This window comes from Pinus tabuliformis, chromosome 8, assembly GCF_031772625.1.
Source record: "Pinus tabuliformis cultivar Carrire ecotype Pingquan chromosome 8, CPIR1, whole genome shotgun sequence".
In the NCBI taxonomy this organism is placed as follows: domain Eukaryota; kingdom Viridiplantae; phylum Streptophyta; class Pinopsida; order Pinales; family Pinaceae; genus Pinus; species Pinus tabuliformis.
In genome coordinates this window covers 30,946,713-30,967,541 of record NC_142294.1, presented here as the reverse complement: position 1 = coordinate 30,967,541, position 20,829 = coordinate 30,946,713, and positions in this window count along the sequence as shown.

Here is a 20,829-nt window from a genome sequence, read left to right as displayed (position 1 = left end):
GAAGCCACATACGTATATAGCATAGAAAATTACTAAGGAAAAGATCCCACATCGACAAACAAACCAATGTAGTTAACACATTATAAGCCCTTACCAAGGTGTGCATAAGGTATAATATACATGGTTGAATTACATTAGATGTGTGTTAACCAAAACATAAAACCTTCACATCATCATCAATATGTATGGATAAACTTCACCTCTGTCCTTAAAGGAGCATATGACCCAATTGTAAAGATAATACAGTTTAATAGTGGAAAGGAATTTTATTAATAGGTTATGGTATTTTAATAGTTGTGACTTAAGGTCCATTATTTATTGGTAACAAAAGTATAGGATTTAAGTATGATATACACCATTCATGTGATTAAAGTCTCCCATGAGTTGGAATATGTTATTAGTAGTGGATTTTTATGAACATAGTTTTATGTGTTAGCTATTATTGAAAACAAAAACTTTGTTATTTGAAAGAAGAAAATGGGCGCTGAAGTAGAATTCCATTTTGTATATAATGGGGTTAGCTAGTTGTTTCTTTAAAAAAAAATGTACATAAGTCAAAATTGTGGATATTATTAGATATGGGTGACGTTAAAGTAGTAACTATTGTATAAACACACAAAAAATTTGTAAAGTTGTAGGGCCATTACAGATTTAACATGTTCTTTTAATGATTAATATAGGAGTGCAAAAGAAGTTCTAACAACTGATATAGTAAGTGCACAACATGCTTTATCTGGAGATTTTAAAACAATAAATGTTGATCCATTTAAATGAAAAAATTGTTCATACAATTTAATGAATGTTAAATCAATTTTAAATGGCAAATTTCTGAGTAAATAGTTACTCAAAAGAAACACAAAAGAAAAAATAAATAACAAATCTATAATTCCATTAGATAAGATAGTTGATCTAATGAACAATCATTTTCATATTAACAAAAGTCCAACATATGAAACAATTAACATATATATGCTATTGAAAAGAATTAAATTTTCATTAACAAATAAAAATTCTTGGAAATACAATTAATAAATCTTGTCTCCTTGCTATGTTTATCAATGGATCTCCAACCATCTTTCCAACATCATAAGCTTTGCTATTAGAGAAAAGAATAGTGCAAGCTCTACCTCAAATGCAAAAAATGAAAATTTAAAAAGAAAACCCTCAAATAACTCATATATGAGTTTTCCTTTTCACATACAACTAAAATTCCCTTTACAAAAGTGCTTAGATTATCAAAGTTGTAGAAAAGAGGAACCCTCTTCCCTTTCTCCTAACTCTTATTTGTAATTTACAAGAAACCTCCAAAAAGGGAGAGTTGTTGAAAGCAGTTCAAATCCATCAATTTTGGAGCTATGAATCCTCATTTTCTCCTTTGTTGGATCAATCTTATTGTTCCAAAAGGCTTTGGGGCTGATATTTCCACCTGCTCCCTGTCAAAACCAATCAAAATCCAGAATAAAACAAACAAACTTTGCATATTAAATAAAATCTTAATTCTCTCAACAAATTGCTCAAATAAAAATGAAATTAGATAAATTAAAATAAAATAGGTTTCATGTTGTGATTTCTTCCTATAGACATTTGTTTAGAACTTGAACAATATGGAGAATGAATTAGCGACAATAGTTCTTTCAGACCAATGAAATTTTCTAAACCAAATTCAGCAAAACTAAATTTGGTTACAAATTCGTTACTTAGACTTCTACTAAATTTTTGGGATATTAAATGACTTAATCTGCTTGATTTGATGCTATTAGATTTTTCTCTGTGATATTAGATTTCCAACAAACCATCTTAGGTCTTATTTGGCTAAGTAAAACATAAGATAAAGTCTTCCAAAGTCTAGCTTCCAAAATTAACGATGTACGGGAGATTACAGAGTGTTACAAAAATATGAGCATTATTTTAATTAAAATTTTGTTTTTATCAATTAAAAAATAATAATAAAATCTAAGATTAAAAGAATTGAAATAAATTTAGATAAAAACATATAAAATAATGAATAACTAAAATTTATAACAAAATTTAACAAAAAACGAAAGGCTTTTTAAAGTTGACTTGAGTTTCAATCTCATGAAATATATTAAGTCTTATTTATAGGGATGAGGATGTGGGAGGAGGCCCACATGGGATTGGGACCTCCTTCCCCTGTTTTAAATTGAACTTATATAAAAGTCCCCTATCCCATACACTTAATTCAAAGCTCCTCTAATTATGTCATCCCCATGATGGAAGGTGTTAACATGTGCTCAAACTTAAACCTCTCGAGTCATGGCATTGGGAGGAATATTCCTGTAAAAAAAAATTTAATTATTTATAATATATATTTATGCCGTAAGGCATTCCCCTTTGAAATCAACTCTCCTCTAAACCTACGTGTACATTCATGAGCCCTTGATTTAACTGTTAGACGATTCAAATAATTTCAACCATGCAATTGATTCTAAAATTAGTTATTAAATTAGTTACAATTCTAATTCTCGAACCTAGCTACGCAGCACAGTAGGTTGACCGCCATTCTCACACATTACTTCTTCCTGGGCACTATGCTGCAGGTCGACTGCCCTTGCTCACACTCGGCAGTACGTTGAGGTCAACCGCCCTTGCTCACACTACTTCCTGCTCGGCACTACTTCCAGGTGCTGCCTCCCCTACCTGGTCACCCAAACCCTCATTCTCGTCTTCTGCGACCACAAAATGTTGCTCTGCAACTTCTCCAGGCCTTTGTGGTTTCTCTTTCCAGGTGCTGCCGCCCCTAGCTGGTCACCCAAATCCCCATTCTCATCCTCTACCACCACGAAATTTTTCTCTGCAACTTCTCCAGGGTTGTGTGGTTTCTCTTCACAGTTTTATAGGATCTCAGACTGGAGATTATTCGAAATGGGGGTTTACCTTTGAGAAGCCAGGCGCCCGGAGTCGATAAAGGTGTCGGTGGCGGTACAGGCTTAGCCTCCACAATTGCATCCAAACATTGTGTAGGGTGGGGAAACTGCAGCAGGGGATAGAGGGCGTTAGTCCAAACATGTTTTCCATGATTCATCCCACCGTCTTCACCATGAAATTGAACATGCTGATGTGGTTTCCCTATTTAATTTAGTGAAGCAGACGCCCCTTTATTCAAAAGCTCTCGCTCCACTTGTTTTGACGCCCTGTTATGGTCTATTGTTGATGGCTCAGGACAAATTAAAGTGAAGTAGTTATTAATCTATTATGGTTATTACTCTATTATGTCTTGCAATAGTGGTCTATCAAGATACTCTTGAAGATACATAATCGTCTCACTTACATTTTTTTTTGTTACAGAAATCCTCGCTGGCACTGTGGGACGCAAACACATGTTACTTCTTTATTCAGTCAAAGGTTTGCATGTGCATTCTTCGGGATTCAAAAGCGTTTAGGCTTTTTACATATTGATGTTCATAGGTATTGTGAAATTTCAAGTAGGTTTCTATGACTTGCTGTATAGTTATTGCGATTGATGGTTCCGTGCAGAAAAAATCCTTGAAGTGGTTTACTGTCGTTTCTTGTGGTTTCAAGCTTCTTTTCTTTCTTTCTTTGGGTCAAAAATTAAGAGGGAAAGATTGCTTTTGAAGAGCCTGCCCAATCCAATAAGTCCCGGTTCTTCAACCAATCTCTCCTTTTCTCCAAGTATAATTTTGATTTGTCTCTCTGACATGCCTTCTGATGACAGAAGATCAGTGGTAGGAATCTACCCGAGTATGAAGAGAAAGCAAGAAAACAAGGGGGGCCAAAAGGATCTGGAATGTATGGATAAGATCAATATCTCTTTAATTAGTTTTCAGGTTGTAGTTTCAAGTTATCCTTATTAGTTTTTGGTAAGATTGACTCATTTTCACTCATTGTGTGTATCAGATCAATTGGTGGGCTTGTTACTAAAACAACAGTTGAAGTTGTCATAACTGAGCATGCCATTGCACCTCTTATTGCAAATTCAGGGAAGGGTGTTGCTCAAATTTCCCTGTTAGGATTATTGACAAGAGAGAATGTTCAATGGTGGCAGACATTGTGAGTTCTAAATAAGTTACGTATCCCAGCCCCTGATGCAAAGGATCATTATTTTCCCACTGACTATGCACAGTGTGCTTGGAAACAATTCACAACCTACTTTGTGGAAACAATTTTGAGCATATTGTGAAGTCCTGGTTACAATTTAGTGAACTTTTGTTTTTTAACTACATGGCTATTTGGCACTATCTAATGGCAAATACGGACAAAAATTTACAGCTAATTTGTTATAATCAGGATTATGTTTTATTTATTTCCTTTACAATCTATCACTTTTAAATTTTAAACATGGTTCTCTGGATTTAGGTCGAAGATTATGTGATAAAAATGTGCTCATCATTTTCATTATACCTATATCTTTTTAAATTTGTAAGTATTTATACTGGCAAGCAAATGAATTTGCAACAAAAACGATCAAGAATAGCGGTTTATGACAATTATTTATTATTTTTATTAGATTGTTTTACAGAAAGTATGGCCAACAATTAGCTTATAGAAAGTATTCCCAACAATTATCTTATTGTTGCACAGTTCAATCAAATTTGACATAATTAAGGAAACTCTGTTTTTTTACTGTCAACGGCATTGATACATACATCTCTAATTTCTGCAGCCTTTAGTAATCACGCACACATGTAGTAATAGGTCACATTTTTGGAGTTGATTGGGTTTATCTTTTATGTTTTTGGTTATGTTTTTTTGTTGGAATTTTGGAATCAACTAAGTGGACTTTTTGTCCCTTATTTCGCTCTCTTTTAATAGACTTCTCTGGACCCTTTTTGAGGCTACATGCACAGGTCCTAGAGGTCATATTTGGTCTACTTCCTTGCAAGGGTTTGGCCTTCAAAGAATACAATCTAAGGTCTGAATTCATCCTTCTTCACAAAGATTTCTATGGAAAGTTCAGGCATCCATTTAACATTCTATTTCGGTCCTTTTTGAAGTCAATTCGAATTTCTGGGTTGAGGTAGAATGGGCTTATCTTCAAGTGAGTTCTTGCCTCCCTCTAAGGAATATTATTGGCGATCTTTTGCAGATACTTATCACCTACATTTTGGCCTTGAGGAAGTTTCTTATTCACACAAATTCAGGGTTATTTCTATGTGGTTAATCTACACTATTTTGAGGGTAATTGAATGATGTTTGGAGCACAATATGTGGATTGATTTTGAATTCAACATTCTATCTGTACGCGTGTGTCTCAAGCTCATCCTACTGTCAGCTCATTGACATTGCCAGAGCTTCGTCTCCAATGTTCTTCAGGGTAACACATATCCAACGCAAACAACATGATCTCATGTAAGTTTTTTCACTATGTGTAGTCCTTTCAACACCATCACTGCTTTGGCATGTTTCTTTGTTTCTCTTCCTGTGCTCCATGCAAAATCTGCTCCCCTCCAATCACCTAGGTCAAAAATTAAGAGAGAAAGATTGCTTTTGAAGAGCCTGCCCAATCCAATAGGTCCTGGTTCTTCAACCAATCTCTCCTTTTCTCCAAGTATAATGTTGATTCGTCTCTCTAACATGCCTTTTGATGGCAAAAGATCTGTGGTAGGAATCTACCCGAGTATGAAGAGAAAGCAAGAAAACAAGGGGGGGCAAAAGGATCTAGAATGTATGGATAAGATCAATATCTCTTTAATTAGTTTTCGCGTTGTAGTTTCAAGTTATCCTTATTAGTGTTTGGTAAGATTGACTCATTTTCACTCATTGTGTGTATTAGATCAATTGGTGGGCTTGTTACTAAAACAACAGTTGAAGTTGTCATAACTGAACATGCCATTGCACCTCTTATTGCAAATTCAGAGAAGGGTGTTGCTCAAATTTCCCTGTTAGGATTATTGACAAGAGAGAATATTCAATGGTGTCAGACATTGTGAGTTCTAAATATGTGCACAGGCCACTTGGCTGTCCATTTGTTCAAACCATATTCTTGGTTTTTTATTTGATTTGGTCAATCCTTTATTGTATCTGCAGTGTCTCAGAGTTCTTCTCATGAGTATATTCATCAACAAGATCTTATTTACCTTCTACAAATATCAGGTGCAAAAGTTAACTTACTTGAAGTGAGACCACGATCATATGAAGTGATTGAATATCTGGTACTCCAGAGCAAACCCATTCAGCTTAGGGTCTGCTTCATGCATTTATTCTAAATAACCAGTCATCGCGTGGTTCATATTCTAGATAAGTACTTGTATGGTAAGCTTTTTATATGTATAATTTTATGTAGTTAGCTACTGTAAGAAATTTGAAACTGGTTTGGTAGCTTATATTTGAATTAGTTACTCTTATTTGGTGGTGGTTTTGAACATAAAATAAATAGGACTCTATTCCTCATGTAAGAGGGTGCTTATTTAGAATGTCGAATGTAACATATGCAATCTACATGTATGCCCTAACAACAATGTGCATGCACTATTTAGTACGACATGGATCCTAGCCCTTAGTAATGAATGGAGCAAGGACTACTATGCGACTCTTGGACATTGCCATTTATGCTGTGAATTTTCTTTTCTCAAGAGTTCATAAATGAAATGTTCTGAAATTTTCATGTTCAGAGTTATCCTTTCCTTTTTCAGTTCAAATGATATCCAATTTTTTAGCAAAATTTTGCTCTGTCCTAATTTGGAAATAAAAAGTTCATATTCTGATTATTCTTTTGTTATCATTCACAGGATTTTGTTTCAGATGATTCAATCTTCTGTGGGGTTTTTTGATGGCCATGGTCCTTATGGTCATCTTGTTGTTCGCAGGGTCAGAGGTTCATTACCAATGTAACTGCATTCTTTTTGGCAATCTTTCAAGGATAAAGCAAACAACATCAATGCTACCGATACATACAATAACAAAAGAAGGCCAAAAATGCCCAAAATGACTTAGGTGGTGATGGCCAAGTCAGTTCAACAAAGGAATCCAGTCTTTTTTCTGCCTCGAAAGACACCTACCTGAAAGCGTACAAAGTAAAGTAATTGATAAAGAATTGAGGTCTCATCCGACTATAGACTGCTTTTGCGGTGGAAGCACTGCAGTTGCAGTTGCTAAACAAGTAATCTTTAATTAGTCGATATATTTTATACCTATGAGTTATGAATGAAAGTTCCTTTCTTTCTTTTTTGTCCTATTTTCTGTTGTTTAACTTGAAACAAGATATAGTCTATAGATGTTCCTTTTGCTGATGTAAAACTACATGCCTTCTGTTTGAGATTTATAAGCAAAGTATGGTACATTTTCAAGGCCCAAAAAATTAACATCTAAAAACTATAAGCCCTGTTGGCACATAATGTCCTAGCAGGTAAATAAAGAAAGCCATATGTCGTCTTCTGTTGTGAATCCCAGTTGGACTTGTCAGTCTCCTGTCATTCTTGTTTTTTTGGTCCTATTCTAATTTTGTCTTTTAGTACAATGTGTTTGTCTTGGTGACTTTATCTTTCTTCTTTGCTCCTCTTCTTCTTCTTTAGCTTTCTCTTCAAAGAACTTCACCCAAGTCTTATACGTCTCCATCAATATGACAATTTTGGGTGAAACTAGTGTGGATTCATCACATTCAAGCTCTAGTAAACTTAAGCTTTGCAAGCTTTGGAAATCCTAGTGGGTCCTGCAAAAATTTCATCAAGGGCTCTTGCCATGCAGTGAATTCAACTTCCATTGTAGAAAATGTATGCACTTATTTAATACACTATTTTGATTGAGGGAGATAACTGAACGTCTGCTAACATAATTATTTTTTGCGAAGGCATTCCTTGGGAAGGAGATACCTTCCATCTCTGTTTCCGAAGATTTGTTTGGAATCTCCCGTGCTAACAATCTCAATTCTTTGGCCACTGAGGGAGTTTGGAAATATTGATCAACACAGTTGCTACACATATTGTCAAATAAATATGTAAAAATATAGCACTCGCTTCAAATAATTTTATATATGGAAGCCTGCAAAAATGATTCGAAGCAATTTTATAAGTAAACTAAAGGCTAGTGTTGAGTCTACATCTATGGCTTGTCTTGGAAATTGTTGAAGACTTATTCAATAGTCTCATCTAGACAATAAAACGGTTGGCCCAAAGATTGGTTTAAGGACTTTATATGACAGGCCCCTCTAGCATATTAAGGCTATTCATTGTGGTGATCAATCGTAGGCTACTCTTCCACATTTTTGTGGTACAATCTAATCCTTAAAGGCTTATCTTTATAAGTAAGAGTTTCATTGGATGATTTGAATGTGTTTTTTATGCTTTTTAGGAAAATGGAATAGTGGAATTCAGACCCAAGTCCTCACCATAATATTTTTTATCTCAGAAACAATGATGCCAGTGAATGTTGCCAGTGTAATCTTGTTTTTAGAAGTTCTTTGTTGTGCTTTATAATATTTTATCTGTCCTTCTTTTAACATAGTTGTCATATGACTTGCAAAAATATTATTATAGGTCCCTTTAATATAGTTGTCATAGGAATGGCAACATTGTTACTATATTTTCTTCATAATAATTGGTTTGGGAAGTTGAGAAGTGCTTTATAATATTTTTATCTGTCCTTCTTTTAACAGAGTTGTCATATTAATTCCAGAGATATTATTATAGGTCCCTTTAATATATTTGTCATAGGAATGGCAACATTGTTAATATATTTTCTTCATAGTAATTGGTTTGGGAAGTTGAGGAGACTCAAGACTGAAACTTGAAAAAAAAAACCTTAAAATAATGTACAAAAACATGTTCACATAAACAACAACAACTACATGGATAATGGGGATAATGGATAACCTGTGACATGACATTAACTATAACTCATTATCATCCACCCTTGCTTTCAACAATGTTGATTCACATGTTCCTATTCTTCCACACATTATTATTATTTACAAAATATCCATATTCAAAATACACAACTAATACTTTCAATGGTAACTCATTATCATCCACCCCTGCTCTCAACAATGTCCATTTAGTTATTTTTCTACACACTACTATTATTTACAAAATATTTCATAATACAAATAACTAAAAATATCAATTGTAAATCATTATCATCCACCCTTACTTTCAACAATGTCCATTCACATGTCGTTATTCTTCCACACTTTATCATTATTCTTCCACACTTTATGCCTTACACACTTTATCGTTATTCTTCCACACTTTATGCCTTATGGCGTTTCCTTTGCAACATCAGATGCAAATGCTAGTATATTATTTGTAATAAGCACCGTTATTATATAGCTTTGTTATATGGTTCTATATAGGTTCTCCGTTGTGGTGGTTATGTAGATTAGTTAAATAAAAATTAAATAATTGATAATTAATCAAATATTAATATTTACAAATTAATTAAATTAATTATCATTAATTTAAATTAATTAAATAATTTTGTTTATATATTTAAATTAATTAAATTAACAAAATAAAAGTAAAATGTGTTTTGCATATATTTAAGTTTAGATGGTTAAATTCAACCAAATTTTGAAGAAGCATTATTTTCAAATTGTAAGTTCAAATTTAGCGAAATTTGAGTCATTGGGAAGTTACCGAAAAATGGCATAAAATGAAGCAATAAACACGGAAAACTGAGAAAAGTGAAAATCAAATAAATAAAGCATCAAAGAAGTGATTTTGACCAAAATATACATGGAAGGTCCCCATATTGTTTGTAAAAATTTATTTGGGGGGGTATGGCGCCACAACATGATCATAGACCAAGACATCAAAGACCTCAGGACTCAAACAAGCAAAACACACGCAGTGGAAATCACAAAAAAAATACCAAACAAAGGCTTTAAGGCAGTAACATAGGGAAGCAGGCCAACACAGTGCATTACGGGCAGAGGAAATGCACTGAACATAAGAGCTAACTAGCATTATAATGCTTTGGTGTCCACATGAGGAAGCCTTATACAAGTTTTACTAAAATAAAATGGTTTGGGTAAGATAAAAGGGCTCAAGTCAAATATGTTATTTTGCATGCAATCAATGGATAGGAATTCAAGCAAAGACAAGATCAAAGAGATGGAATTTAGGAGAAGGAAAAACAAACTGGGAAGCATAATGCTCCCCAGTGGAGTACCAATTATGTTGTACAGAATAATTTTTGGTTGGAGAAACAAGAAACCCTCCCAGGCTTTCCTAGAACCTGAGACATACAGATCAAGGGATTTACTATTCTATGGTTAGACCCATTCAAAGATGCAAGCAATAAACTGGAATTGATAAAGTGAAGGTGAAAGATAACCTAATTATCCTTTCTTGTAGATCAGTTGTAGCAATCGACGTGGTTGAGAAGTCTTCCTAGCCAACTATAAGCACCAATCATGCACACAAAGAGAACAAACATAATACTCACAACATATGAACTTTATCAAACCAAAACACTAACAAATGAGCAACTATACATCAATGAATACATTAGTAAGATACCATAATCCAAACCATTTTTAGATAAGCACAAGATGCATAAAAAATATACAATAATCTAGAAGAAACAATGTAGATGTATATATTAAGCAAATAGAAGGAAGGTTACAACCATGATTAGTTGTAGCATGACCTCCTTCAACTCCTAGCTGCGAACTCTCTCTCTCTCACACGAGTGAAATCTCGATAACATAACAATATATAAATTTTGATCTTAATCTGAATGGCCTAGCCTCTAATATATATGCAAGGGGAGGCTACAAAGATTACCATATTATTCCTTCAGTGCATTTTGGGAAAAATCCATAGGATGGAAAATGTTTCCTCAACTTTATTATTCTATCCCACTTTATGGGATTTGTTTAAGATATGCAACATGTATGGATGACTTTGAAGTGATCTTCTCCCACCTTCTTAGAGTTTTACTTGAGCGAAAAATGGGGTCATAATGAGTTAACTCATGAATTTTGCTCACGATTACATGAAATTCTGATAACGAGGGTTTTGGGAAGACATAGGCCATTACTAGCTAGGGTAACGTAGGCTAATGCACTAGGGCCTGCATTATAATGCTTGCAGGGTGCATTATAGTCTCAAAAGGCCTAAAAACGGGGTGTATTCTAGGCAAAAGCAAGATCTTCTCCTCTAAGCTGATAAGGAGATATTTTCATGTATAACAGGATGCCCTTATTCTTTATGTATATGTGCATGTGTCGTACATGTGTATACGTTGTGTTGTGGCATATGTGTGTTTGTGTTATATGTACATGGCATCATGTTATTTGTACAATGTGGTGTGGTGCCACATGTATATGTATATGTGTCTATTATTCATCCGGGCCCGTGTGTTATGTATTGTTTCTAGGTGGAGGAAGGATAGCCTCTAGATTCCCAATATTTCTATTGACGAAACACTACCTGGTTTGATAATGCCCATAATCATGAATGGGCTTCAAGGTGGAGGTGATCCCTTGAGTTCCCTTGTTTCTTTGGCAACCGATCCAACATAATTGTGATGTGGGTACCTAATCAGCTAGCCTAGACAGTCCTTAGATCCCTGGAGCAACATGACTGTGATCTAGCATGACTATGGGGTGGGTGCGTGGGCAGTTACCCCGTAGGGTACCTAGAACCCTAGAGCAACATAACTGTTGAGTTGGTACCTTAACTACAATCTGCAGGGTACTGTTGAAGCCTCGAAAATCGTTGCTTCAACATGGGGGAAAACCACTTGGTCCGGACTTTGGTTGGCAACTCCTTTTCCGTTTGGACTAGTGGCTCTTACTGAGGATAATGCAACCAGCTTCCCAGTCTATTTAATGATTGTGCTAATGGGGTGATATGTGATGTTTTGGAGTAATGTTTAAGCTAAACAATGTAAACTTTGAAACGAGAACTATAAACTCAAAACGAGAACTTTGGCCCAAAAACCTCGAAAAAAATATGAAAAACAGTGCTAAAACCGAAAAGTGTGTATACTGGAACAATGGTTTTTTTTGGGTCAATTTTGAACATGTTTTAAAAATGGCAGTGAAAATGATTTTTTTTGGAAAATTTGTGCAAAAAACACCCTGAAAATGAAAAGTGTTGACACTGGAATGATGGCTTTTTTTAGGGTCAATTTTCAACATTTTTAAAAAATGCCAGTAAAACCGAATTTAAAATTTAAAATTTAAAATTTAAAATTTAAAATTTAAAATTTAAAATTTAAAATTTAAAATTTAAAATTTCGATTTAATTTTTTTTTAAGATTGTTAAAAAAAAATATCTATATATATATATATAGATATTATTTATAAAAAAAAGACTCACACTACCCTATAAAAATATAAATCTAATTTTGATTCAAATTAAAAAATTAAAATTAAAATCATTTTTGTTTTTTTGGTATAACACTCATAACATAAAAATACTTAAAAATATTAACATTATGTGTATGTTTTTTTAAATTGAATGTTTTAGTTTATATCCATACATCATACCCTTATATATATATATATATATATATTCACTCTTTAATCAGTTTATTTAATAAATGAAATAACAATATACAAATATAAATATAATTTTGATTTAAACTAAAAAATTAATTTTAAATTATTTTGTTTTAAATTTAAATTTAAAACTTTTATTTCAAATTTATTATAATATAATAGTAAGTGTTATAAATGGTTGTTATAATCAATATAATTATTTTTATAAATATAATATAGTAATCATAATATTTTATAAAATCGTAATTAATTTTATAATATGTGAATCTTGATTTTGGTTAATAGTGATATGTTATTTTTTATGGAAAATATAATACATATAATTTTAAATTATTTATAGTTTAAATTTATTTTGTTAAATTATTAAAATCATTGTACTTTTATACTTATAAAAAATTTTATTAATAATATTTAAAAATATTAATTTTTTTAATTTTTTTTCCTAAATTAGATATTTTAAATTATACTAATACATCATATAATTATTTTTATGGAATTAACACAAAATTAAAACAAATATATTTTAAAATATATATAGCATTACTTTAATAAAAATTTGAATTATGTATTTAAAATTTGAAAAAACAACTGTAAAATTAAGTAAGGAAAAAAAAAACTACTAAAATAAAGATTAAAAACATTTAAAATATATATATATGATGATGATGGTTAACGTCCGCTGAGACCAAACATTGGTCTATCGGACCTAAAGAAACAAATTATTTACTTTGATTTAAGATTTTGTTCCTATGCTCAAAAAGCTTGGAGAGAAGCCTCCCGAGCTCACTATAATTTTGACATTGTAAAAGGCTAGGAAGGTCAGTATTGTAACAAAGATTGTGAAACTGAGATCTAATGTGGTTGTATGCGGGACACTCTAAGAGGAAGTAGTTTTCAAATTAAAAAAAATAAATAAATAAAAAATAATAAAAAATAAAAATAAAAATATTTAAAAAAAATACATATTTTCTATTTAAAGAAAAAAAAAACATTTTAAATTGTATATTAAAAAAATAAAATTTAAAATTTCGATTTAAATTTTTTTAACATTATTAAAAATATATATATTTAAAAACAAAGAAAAATATTTTAAAAATTAAAAATATATATATAACAATTTTTTACAGCAGTGCCGCCCAAGGCCACACCCCCACGGGCGGCTAGGCCCGGCCATCCAAGGCCGCGTCCCCATGGGCGGCCCGCCGTCGCTCGGCCGCCCGTGGGGGCGTGGCCCTAGGTGGCCCATTAAAAAAAAAATGATATTAAAAAAAATGAATATATTTTTTTTAAATATTTTTCTTTGTTTTTAAAATAAAAATTATTTTTTTAATAATGTTAAAAAAAATTAAATCGAAATTTTAAATTTTAATTTTTTTAATATAAAATTTAAAATGTTTTTTTTTAAATAAAAAATATGTATTTTTTTAAATGTTTTTTTATTTTTTATTCTTTTAATTTGAAAATACATATATTTTATAAAAAATTTAAATGCTTTTTGGTTTTTTTTTTTTAATTTGAATGTATTTTTGTTTTTTTGGTTTTTTTAAATGTTTTTAATCTTTATTTTAGTAGTTTTTAAATTTAATTTTTTTTTGTTAATTTTCTATTTTTTTTTTCAAACTAGTTTGTTTTTTTTTTATGTTTTTTTAATTTTTTCTATTTTTACTTACTTAATTTTACAATTTTTTTTAAATATAAATTTTTATATTTTTTTTTATGTCAAAAAAAATTGAGATAAAAAAATTTAACGTGTCAAAAATCGTCAAATTTAGAAAATAATTGTTACATTCCATACATTAGAAAATTTAAAGTCAAAAAATAGGTCTTTTAAAAAAAGGGCATGATGCAGAATCACCACTTTTTTAAATCAACATGCAAATCACTAACATTCTAAAACGTAATGTAAATAAAAAAAATTAAAGTGCCAAAAACTATGCTTTAAAAAAATATGTGTGTTTAGCATCGCCCCTTTTCAAAATCGGGTCACTTTTTCTTTATCTCTACGAAACAGGTAACAGTATCAGTTCCTGTTTCAAAGTTTACATTGTTGCTAGAAGTAATCTAATCTAAACGAATAATCACATGCATTTAATCCTAATTTAAACACTATCTAATTATAACTATACCCGGGAGTAAATTAATGTATGTGATCTACAATATTGTCTGAAAGCAATTGATAATAAAGATCATTCAATTGCGATGAGAAATGAATTTGTTTTAACAATAATCATTTTGTATAAAAAGTTAGCCGAAACGATTGTGAAAGATATATCGCATAAGAAATTATTCATGTATTCAGCATAAAATATAGATCATCATCATACAGAAGTGCAATAATGGCAACCAAGATTCAGACTTTCATACATAAACAACTTGAAGAGAAATTATTGCTTGATACATAAGTAAAATTAATTACAAGATAAAAGTCCCATTTATAATACGTCCTACTCATGTGCTTCAGCAATATTGATCTACTTTCAGTCTATTCAACACCATCTAAGAGTACAAAAGTGCAATTTCAGTAGAAGATGCTAAATCAGATAAAAATAAATATTGTTCCATTAATTTCACCAGAACTTCCTCAAAGGGACAGAAGTGCATGTTTTGAAGATTGTTTCTGATAAAATTTCTGGACCTCTCTCTAAATGCATGAGAGGGGTTTAAATACTCAAACTTTAAAACTAAAAATAGATTATTACAAAAATAGCTGAGGAGGTTTAAATGACCTTCCTTAAATTATGAAAAATAAAACTAAAATAGAAATGAGCATGGTGAGTAACTATTCTACATTTGATCCTTTAGATCGCAAATGTCCATCATGGGCTTGAGCTGTGTTGGTTAGCCGATTTCAGCTTTCAACTGTCCAATGAATACGGCGTCGGTTAGTGCTAGCACCATTTTCTCCGTAGAAGTGGTTAGGCATCGCAGCGTCATCCACTAATTGTGAGGCTTTACCAAATTTCGTCAATATGCTTCCCAGTTTAACTTGGTTGTTTGCCTAATTGCTTCTGCTTTTTATTCTGTTGCTTGTTTCCACTATAGTTCAAGCTATTTTACATTAGGAAGAAAACCTGGAATGGATTCTGCCACAAGGTTGGCACTATGTAAATTTTCATTAATATTTTCGATGACACTGTTTGTTGCATCTGTTGTTGCCTTTTCTACTTCTTTAAGCCGAGAATCCCAGTTTGCAAATAAGATTTCTTTATGCGACTCCTCTAGTTTAGGCAAGTCGACTTTTCTCCCATCTTCTAAATTCTGCCAGGTGATGAAGTCGGAGACCTTTTTCAAGATTTCATCATATTCAAGTCTCATTTCCACGACTTGACTTGTCAATTTGTCGCTTGTTTCGCAATAAGAATTCCATTGTGAAATCTTCTGGCATAATATTTATTTTTGGTGCATCAGCTAGGAGTTAAGGCTGAGCGCTTCGGTAATAAACTGATCAATTTTCAGATCATCTTTATGTAGATCAATTATTCCCTGTATTTATGCTTCCTTCTCTACTAAGCTGGTTTGATGTTTTATTTGCATCTGCTCGAACTCCTATTGTAGCTTAGTTAACTGTATCTCTGCCTGTTGGTCAGATTTTGCTTGTTATAACTGTTGTTCAAGCAACAAAATTTTATCTTCTTTTTCTTTAAGCAACATTTGCACCTCTGTTACTTTGTCGATGGTCGTTGTAACGTAGGCACCTACAAACTGTGAGAGTCTAGTGAGGTTGGCGGACGGGTCGATGGGTGAGTCTTTCCAGAGAACATCCATCGGTTCATTATCAGGGGTAGTAACAGCTGTAAAATCCAATTTCCTTTTCTTCCTTTGTCTTTTAACAATGACCTTGTGTTGTGGGCTATAAAACACATCTAGAGGGGGAATCTCCTCTATTCTCAAAACAATTTCAGAGGTGGGGGTAACATGGATGTGTTCTACCTCTTGAGTATTTACAGTCTCCTCTGCTGTAATTTCCTGAGTTGTTTTCTGTTGTGGAGTTTGCAACTCTGGCGTTTGTTCCTCTGTATTGAGCCTTTTATTAAAATTGTCCCATTCTTCCTCTAAATCAATTACCAGGGGTTTTATTGGCTGTGTGGAGGTGGCATGGATTTCAGCCTATTTGCTAGCTGAAGTTTGCTCAGTTGTCTTCTCTGTAGATTGGGTTGTATCCTTTTCTGACTCCCTGCTTCTGCTTTTCCCATTTTGTGATGACTTCTCGGATTCCCTGGTAGATTTCTCTTGGGATTCTACTCCAGAATCAGTTTTAGAATTTTCTTTAGAGACACCTTCTATACTTACGTTGGGAGTAGGCTCCCTTATTGGTTCAATCAATAATTGGTCCAATGGGTCCTTTGATAGCATCCTTTCTATGTAGCTATAATATGTTTCAAGATCTTCAAGGTCAAAAAGTAACTGTGCCATATGCTTCACCTCTGTAAAGGTGTTTTTCTACAAAAAGATGTCATCAAATGTATCTTCCTCGTTACTAAATACTTTTATTTTCACCATGGTGGTAAAGTCTTTGACAGTGCCGAACGAGTCATATTTCCTTCCAGGGAATTTAGGTAATTGCAGAGATAATGTATTCTCTGCTTCTTTAAATGCATGCCCTAGGTCGTGTAATGCAAATGCTCCACACTGTAAAGGGAATGTAGGCCAGATGGCCTTTTTTTATTCCTTTAATGTTTTGCTCATCCCTCCCTCACTAGCTGTTTGATAGGCTATCTCTCTAGCCATCAATTTGTCCGGAACATAGTATGGGATGGGGGGAGGTAATGCTACCAAATACCCCGATATACGTAAATGCCTCCTCCCCAAACCATCTAGCCACTGAAAGGATATCTACTTCAGCTTCTTGGGAAAACCTGGGGGCATCTCGGTTATAAAGCCTTTTGTGAATAGGGAGCATAACTCCATTGACAGATCTTGAAAAAATGTGGTTGAAAGGTAGATTCCCACATGTCTTTATGGTATATGTGAATGGGAAGAGGATTTTGAATAGTCCACTTCCATCCCATGACAGGGAATTTCGAACCGAAACAAATTGCAACCATTACATAGGTGCTCATGAAAAATGGAGGGTAAACTCTCGAAGCAACACTCATTTTCCTTCTATACTCCATTATTGTTCTAGCTAAATTGTCAGACAAAATTTGTGCCCAATTCATTACAATTGCATTAACTGTTGCATCTACAATCATTTTGGGGAGAATTTTGTACTATCGAGTTTGCCAAATAGTTTACATAGCATGGCCACTGCAAAACTATGAGGGGGACAAATAGACGCAGTAGTGTACATATTGTTCTTGTCTTTCTTGATTTTGTCCTCATTATTTGACCAAGTCCGAGTGCAGTCCGCTGGGTCGTCATTCTCTTTGGCAAACTTCTCAACAAACTGCCTATTGTAGATGACTTGTGGCTCTAGTAGGTGGTACATAAGCTGCAGGTTGTCTGGCGTAAAAGATCCTATACCCTCTTATGTCAGCATCATCAATAACCCATTTAACCATGTCGGTATAAGGGATTATCTTCGGGCGTGTAAATATGCGATGCAAAAATGAGCATGTTGTCTCAAACATGGAAGCATTTGAGGAATCACGTCCGTCAATTGTAACCTTCGTTTCCAGAATCTTTGGTTGCTCTTCCTCCAGTATATTATACATAGCCTCCCATGTAGAGGTTCCTCCCTCTATGTTGCATGTAGTATCCGTAAATAGAGGAGTCATTTCTAACTTCTCAGAGATGACTACCTTGCCTTTCTTCACCATTGCTTTCAACAATTTGCTCTGAAGAACAATAGCTATCGGATACACAAATATGATAATGAACGTGAAATGAAATAATGCAGATAACTTGTAAAGGTGATAAAAGGAGTTTTATTCGAATGCACGTAAGAAGATATCATATCACACTAAATGGATTTTCACACATAAATGCAGTTATCTCTTACTAAATGCCCACTAATTCTTCGTTATCTCTTAGCTTTAATGCTCATAAATGTCTACATCGTAAATTGGGAAGAAATCTTCTATGGTGTCGAACCTTTGAACTGTGATAATGGCGATTTTGCGATTTGTGAAGCAATATCGCAAATCACAATATCGCGTTATTCCTTTTCGCTTTTCTTACCTTCTCTTGTGTTCTTGTGAGATGCGAGATGCGAGCCGCTCGTTTGTCGTTTCAAAACATAGCTACTTGTCAGGTTTTTCTATGTAAAAGACCCTCTTTTAATGAGTCGCGAACCTAAACATTTGTCTGTGATATATTTAAGGAGTGGGTCCAGGTCTTGATCACGTTTCGCAATATCGGCGATGGTAAGTTTGCGGTGTTCCCTTGAATGCTCGAAATGCGATGCGATAAAGATTATGACGCTATCGCAATTTTGCATCTCGCATGTTTTGAGATAACCTTTAAAGGAGGGTCCTTTATAAAATGGAGATATGCGACGCGAGACTTAGCTTTGAAGAGAAAAGCTTAAGGACTAGTTTATGTCAAAAATATGATAGTTTCGAGCATAGAGTCCTCTTTCAATCGTTATTTATTGGATTTGGTGGGTTAGAAAGGTATTTTGATGATGCTTAATCATGTTGTTTGTGGGAAGGTAAGCATTTAGTAGTTCTTTTGAAAAAAGAGGGTTTGATTGATATCTTACTTTATTCCAAAAAGAAAAGAAATGCCTAAATGCTAAGTTTGTTTTTTGAATGGATTTTTTAAAGGGTCTCTATTTATTAATGTAATATTAACTACTACCATTAATAAATGGGGGATTGTTGAATAGCACAAGTACCTAGAGACTTGGAGCAACGACTTTGGATCAACACTTTGGTCGTGGAGGACATGTTATCACTTGGGTCCTTACCAAGATAAGCAATCGACCCCATGTGTGTACAAGAAAAAAAAATCAGCAAGTCCATATAAGTACCAATGTTTTATTGAATTTCTAAAATTTTAAATTATGAGCATGATTTCCCCGATCGAGGTGAAAAACAGTTGGAGGCCCGCTTGGGTTTGATTCATATGACAGAGCATTTATTAGTTTGGGACGATGGGTGGTCCCCATGCCCTCACACGCTTATTCACCATGATAACATGAAGCATCACATATCAAGGCAAATCCACGACGTGAAGGTTGGTAACCCTCAGTGCCTATAGGTGGTGAGAGTAGAGGTGGAGTTAAGACCATATGTCTGGCATACAAACTTGGGTCCTCAACTTCTTAGGGAACCTAAGTTTGATGTTTACAGGTTCGCGCACCGAGAACGGGAGAGGTATACCTAGTTGTCGCCTATCTTAGTTCGAGGTTGGCGTATAAAGTCTGGTATGTTATAATGTTATCTTTGTATCCTGGGTTGGGGGCTCCTACTCGTGATAAGCCTCACGTATGGAGGGGAAATGAAACACTAGTTAAATTAGCAGTTTTTGTGACTAGCAATATTGGCCTTCTCGACTATGCAATGTTGATTTCTATCTTTTTTGGAAACATCCTTTCTCGCATGAGCATGTTTACTGGTTTCCAGTTTTTTCTCATCATATTTCCTCTGCATGTTGATAATTGGGTTCCCCATTTTAAGATGAATTGTCTAGGCAATCCCTGTGGAGAATAAGGGTTCTGGTAAATTATCAGGGCCAAGTCTATGGACTTAGGGCTCAGGGGTGCATGAGGGCCACCATTTTTATTCTGGTGGTACCTCCACTCTCGGAGGGTTATTGTTTATGTGTGATTATTGGCTCAGGTGGTGGAATTTTGAAGGAACGTAATGTTTTGTGGTGCTTCATTTGTTTTTCTGGTCATACATTAAATTAATGCTTGTCTTTCGGGTGGTTCTCTATACAAATCATATTCCAAGTTCGCCTATGTTGTATTCACTTCCGGCCTCTGTACAATGGGCTGGTTTACGAGTGTGGGAAGGTGGGAGAAGGGTGAAGAAAGGGAGCCCATGGTGAAGTCTAAGACTCGTGGTGGAGCCTCGGGCCAAGCTGTAAGGGGCCGCAGACGTCAGGAAGGTAAAGGAAAAGAAGTTGGTTCGTCTTTCGATCAGACTATGCGACAAAGGACCGCGTGACAGAGGATTGCACGGTATAGGGGTCGGAAAATGAACTCTGAGATTCTTCAGGCCATGATTCAAGCATATTGCGAAGGGACCCCGGCGTAAGTGAAAAAATTGATCACAACCTGCGAGGCGGAGTTGAATTTGAAAGTTGATCTTGAAGATTGGGGGGAAGTTAATCACAGACCCAGGGTACACTCGCGACCGTCTCACCCTGTTTAGGCAGTCTGTCCATATCTACTGGTTAATGAAATGCATAGTGGCCAAAGCAATGGTTGCGACCACCAACACAACAACGCAAAGTGAGGTCGAGCTGACCCTTTGAGATATTAGAAAGGAGCTCTAGCTTATTCAACTTAAGTTGTT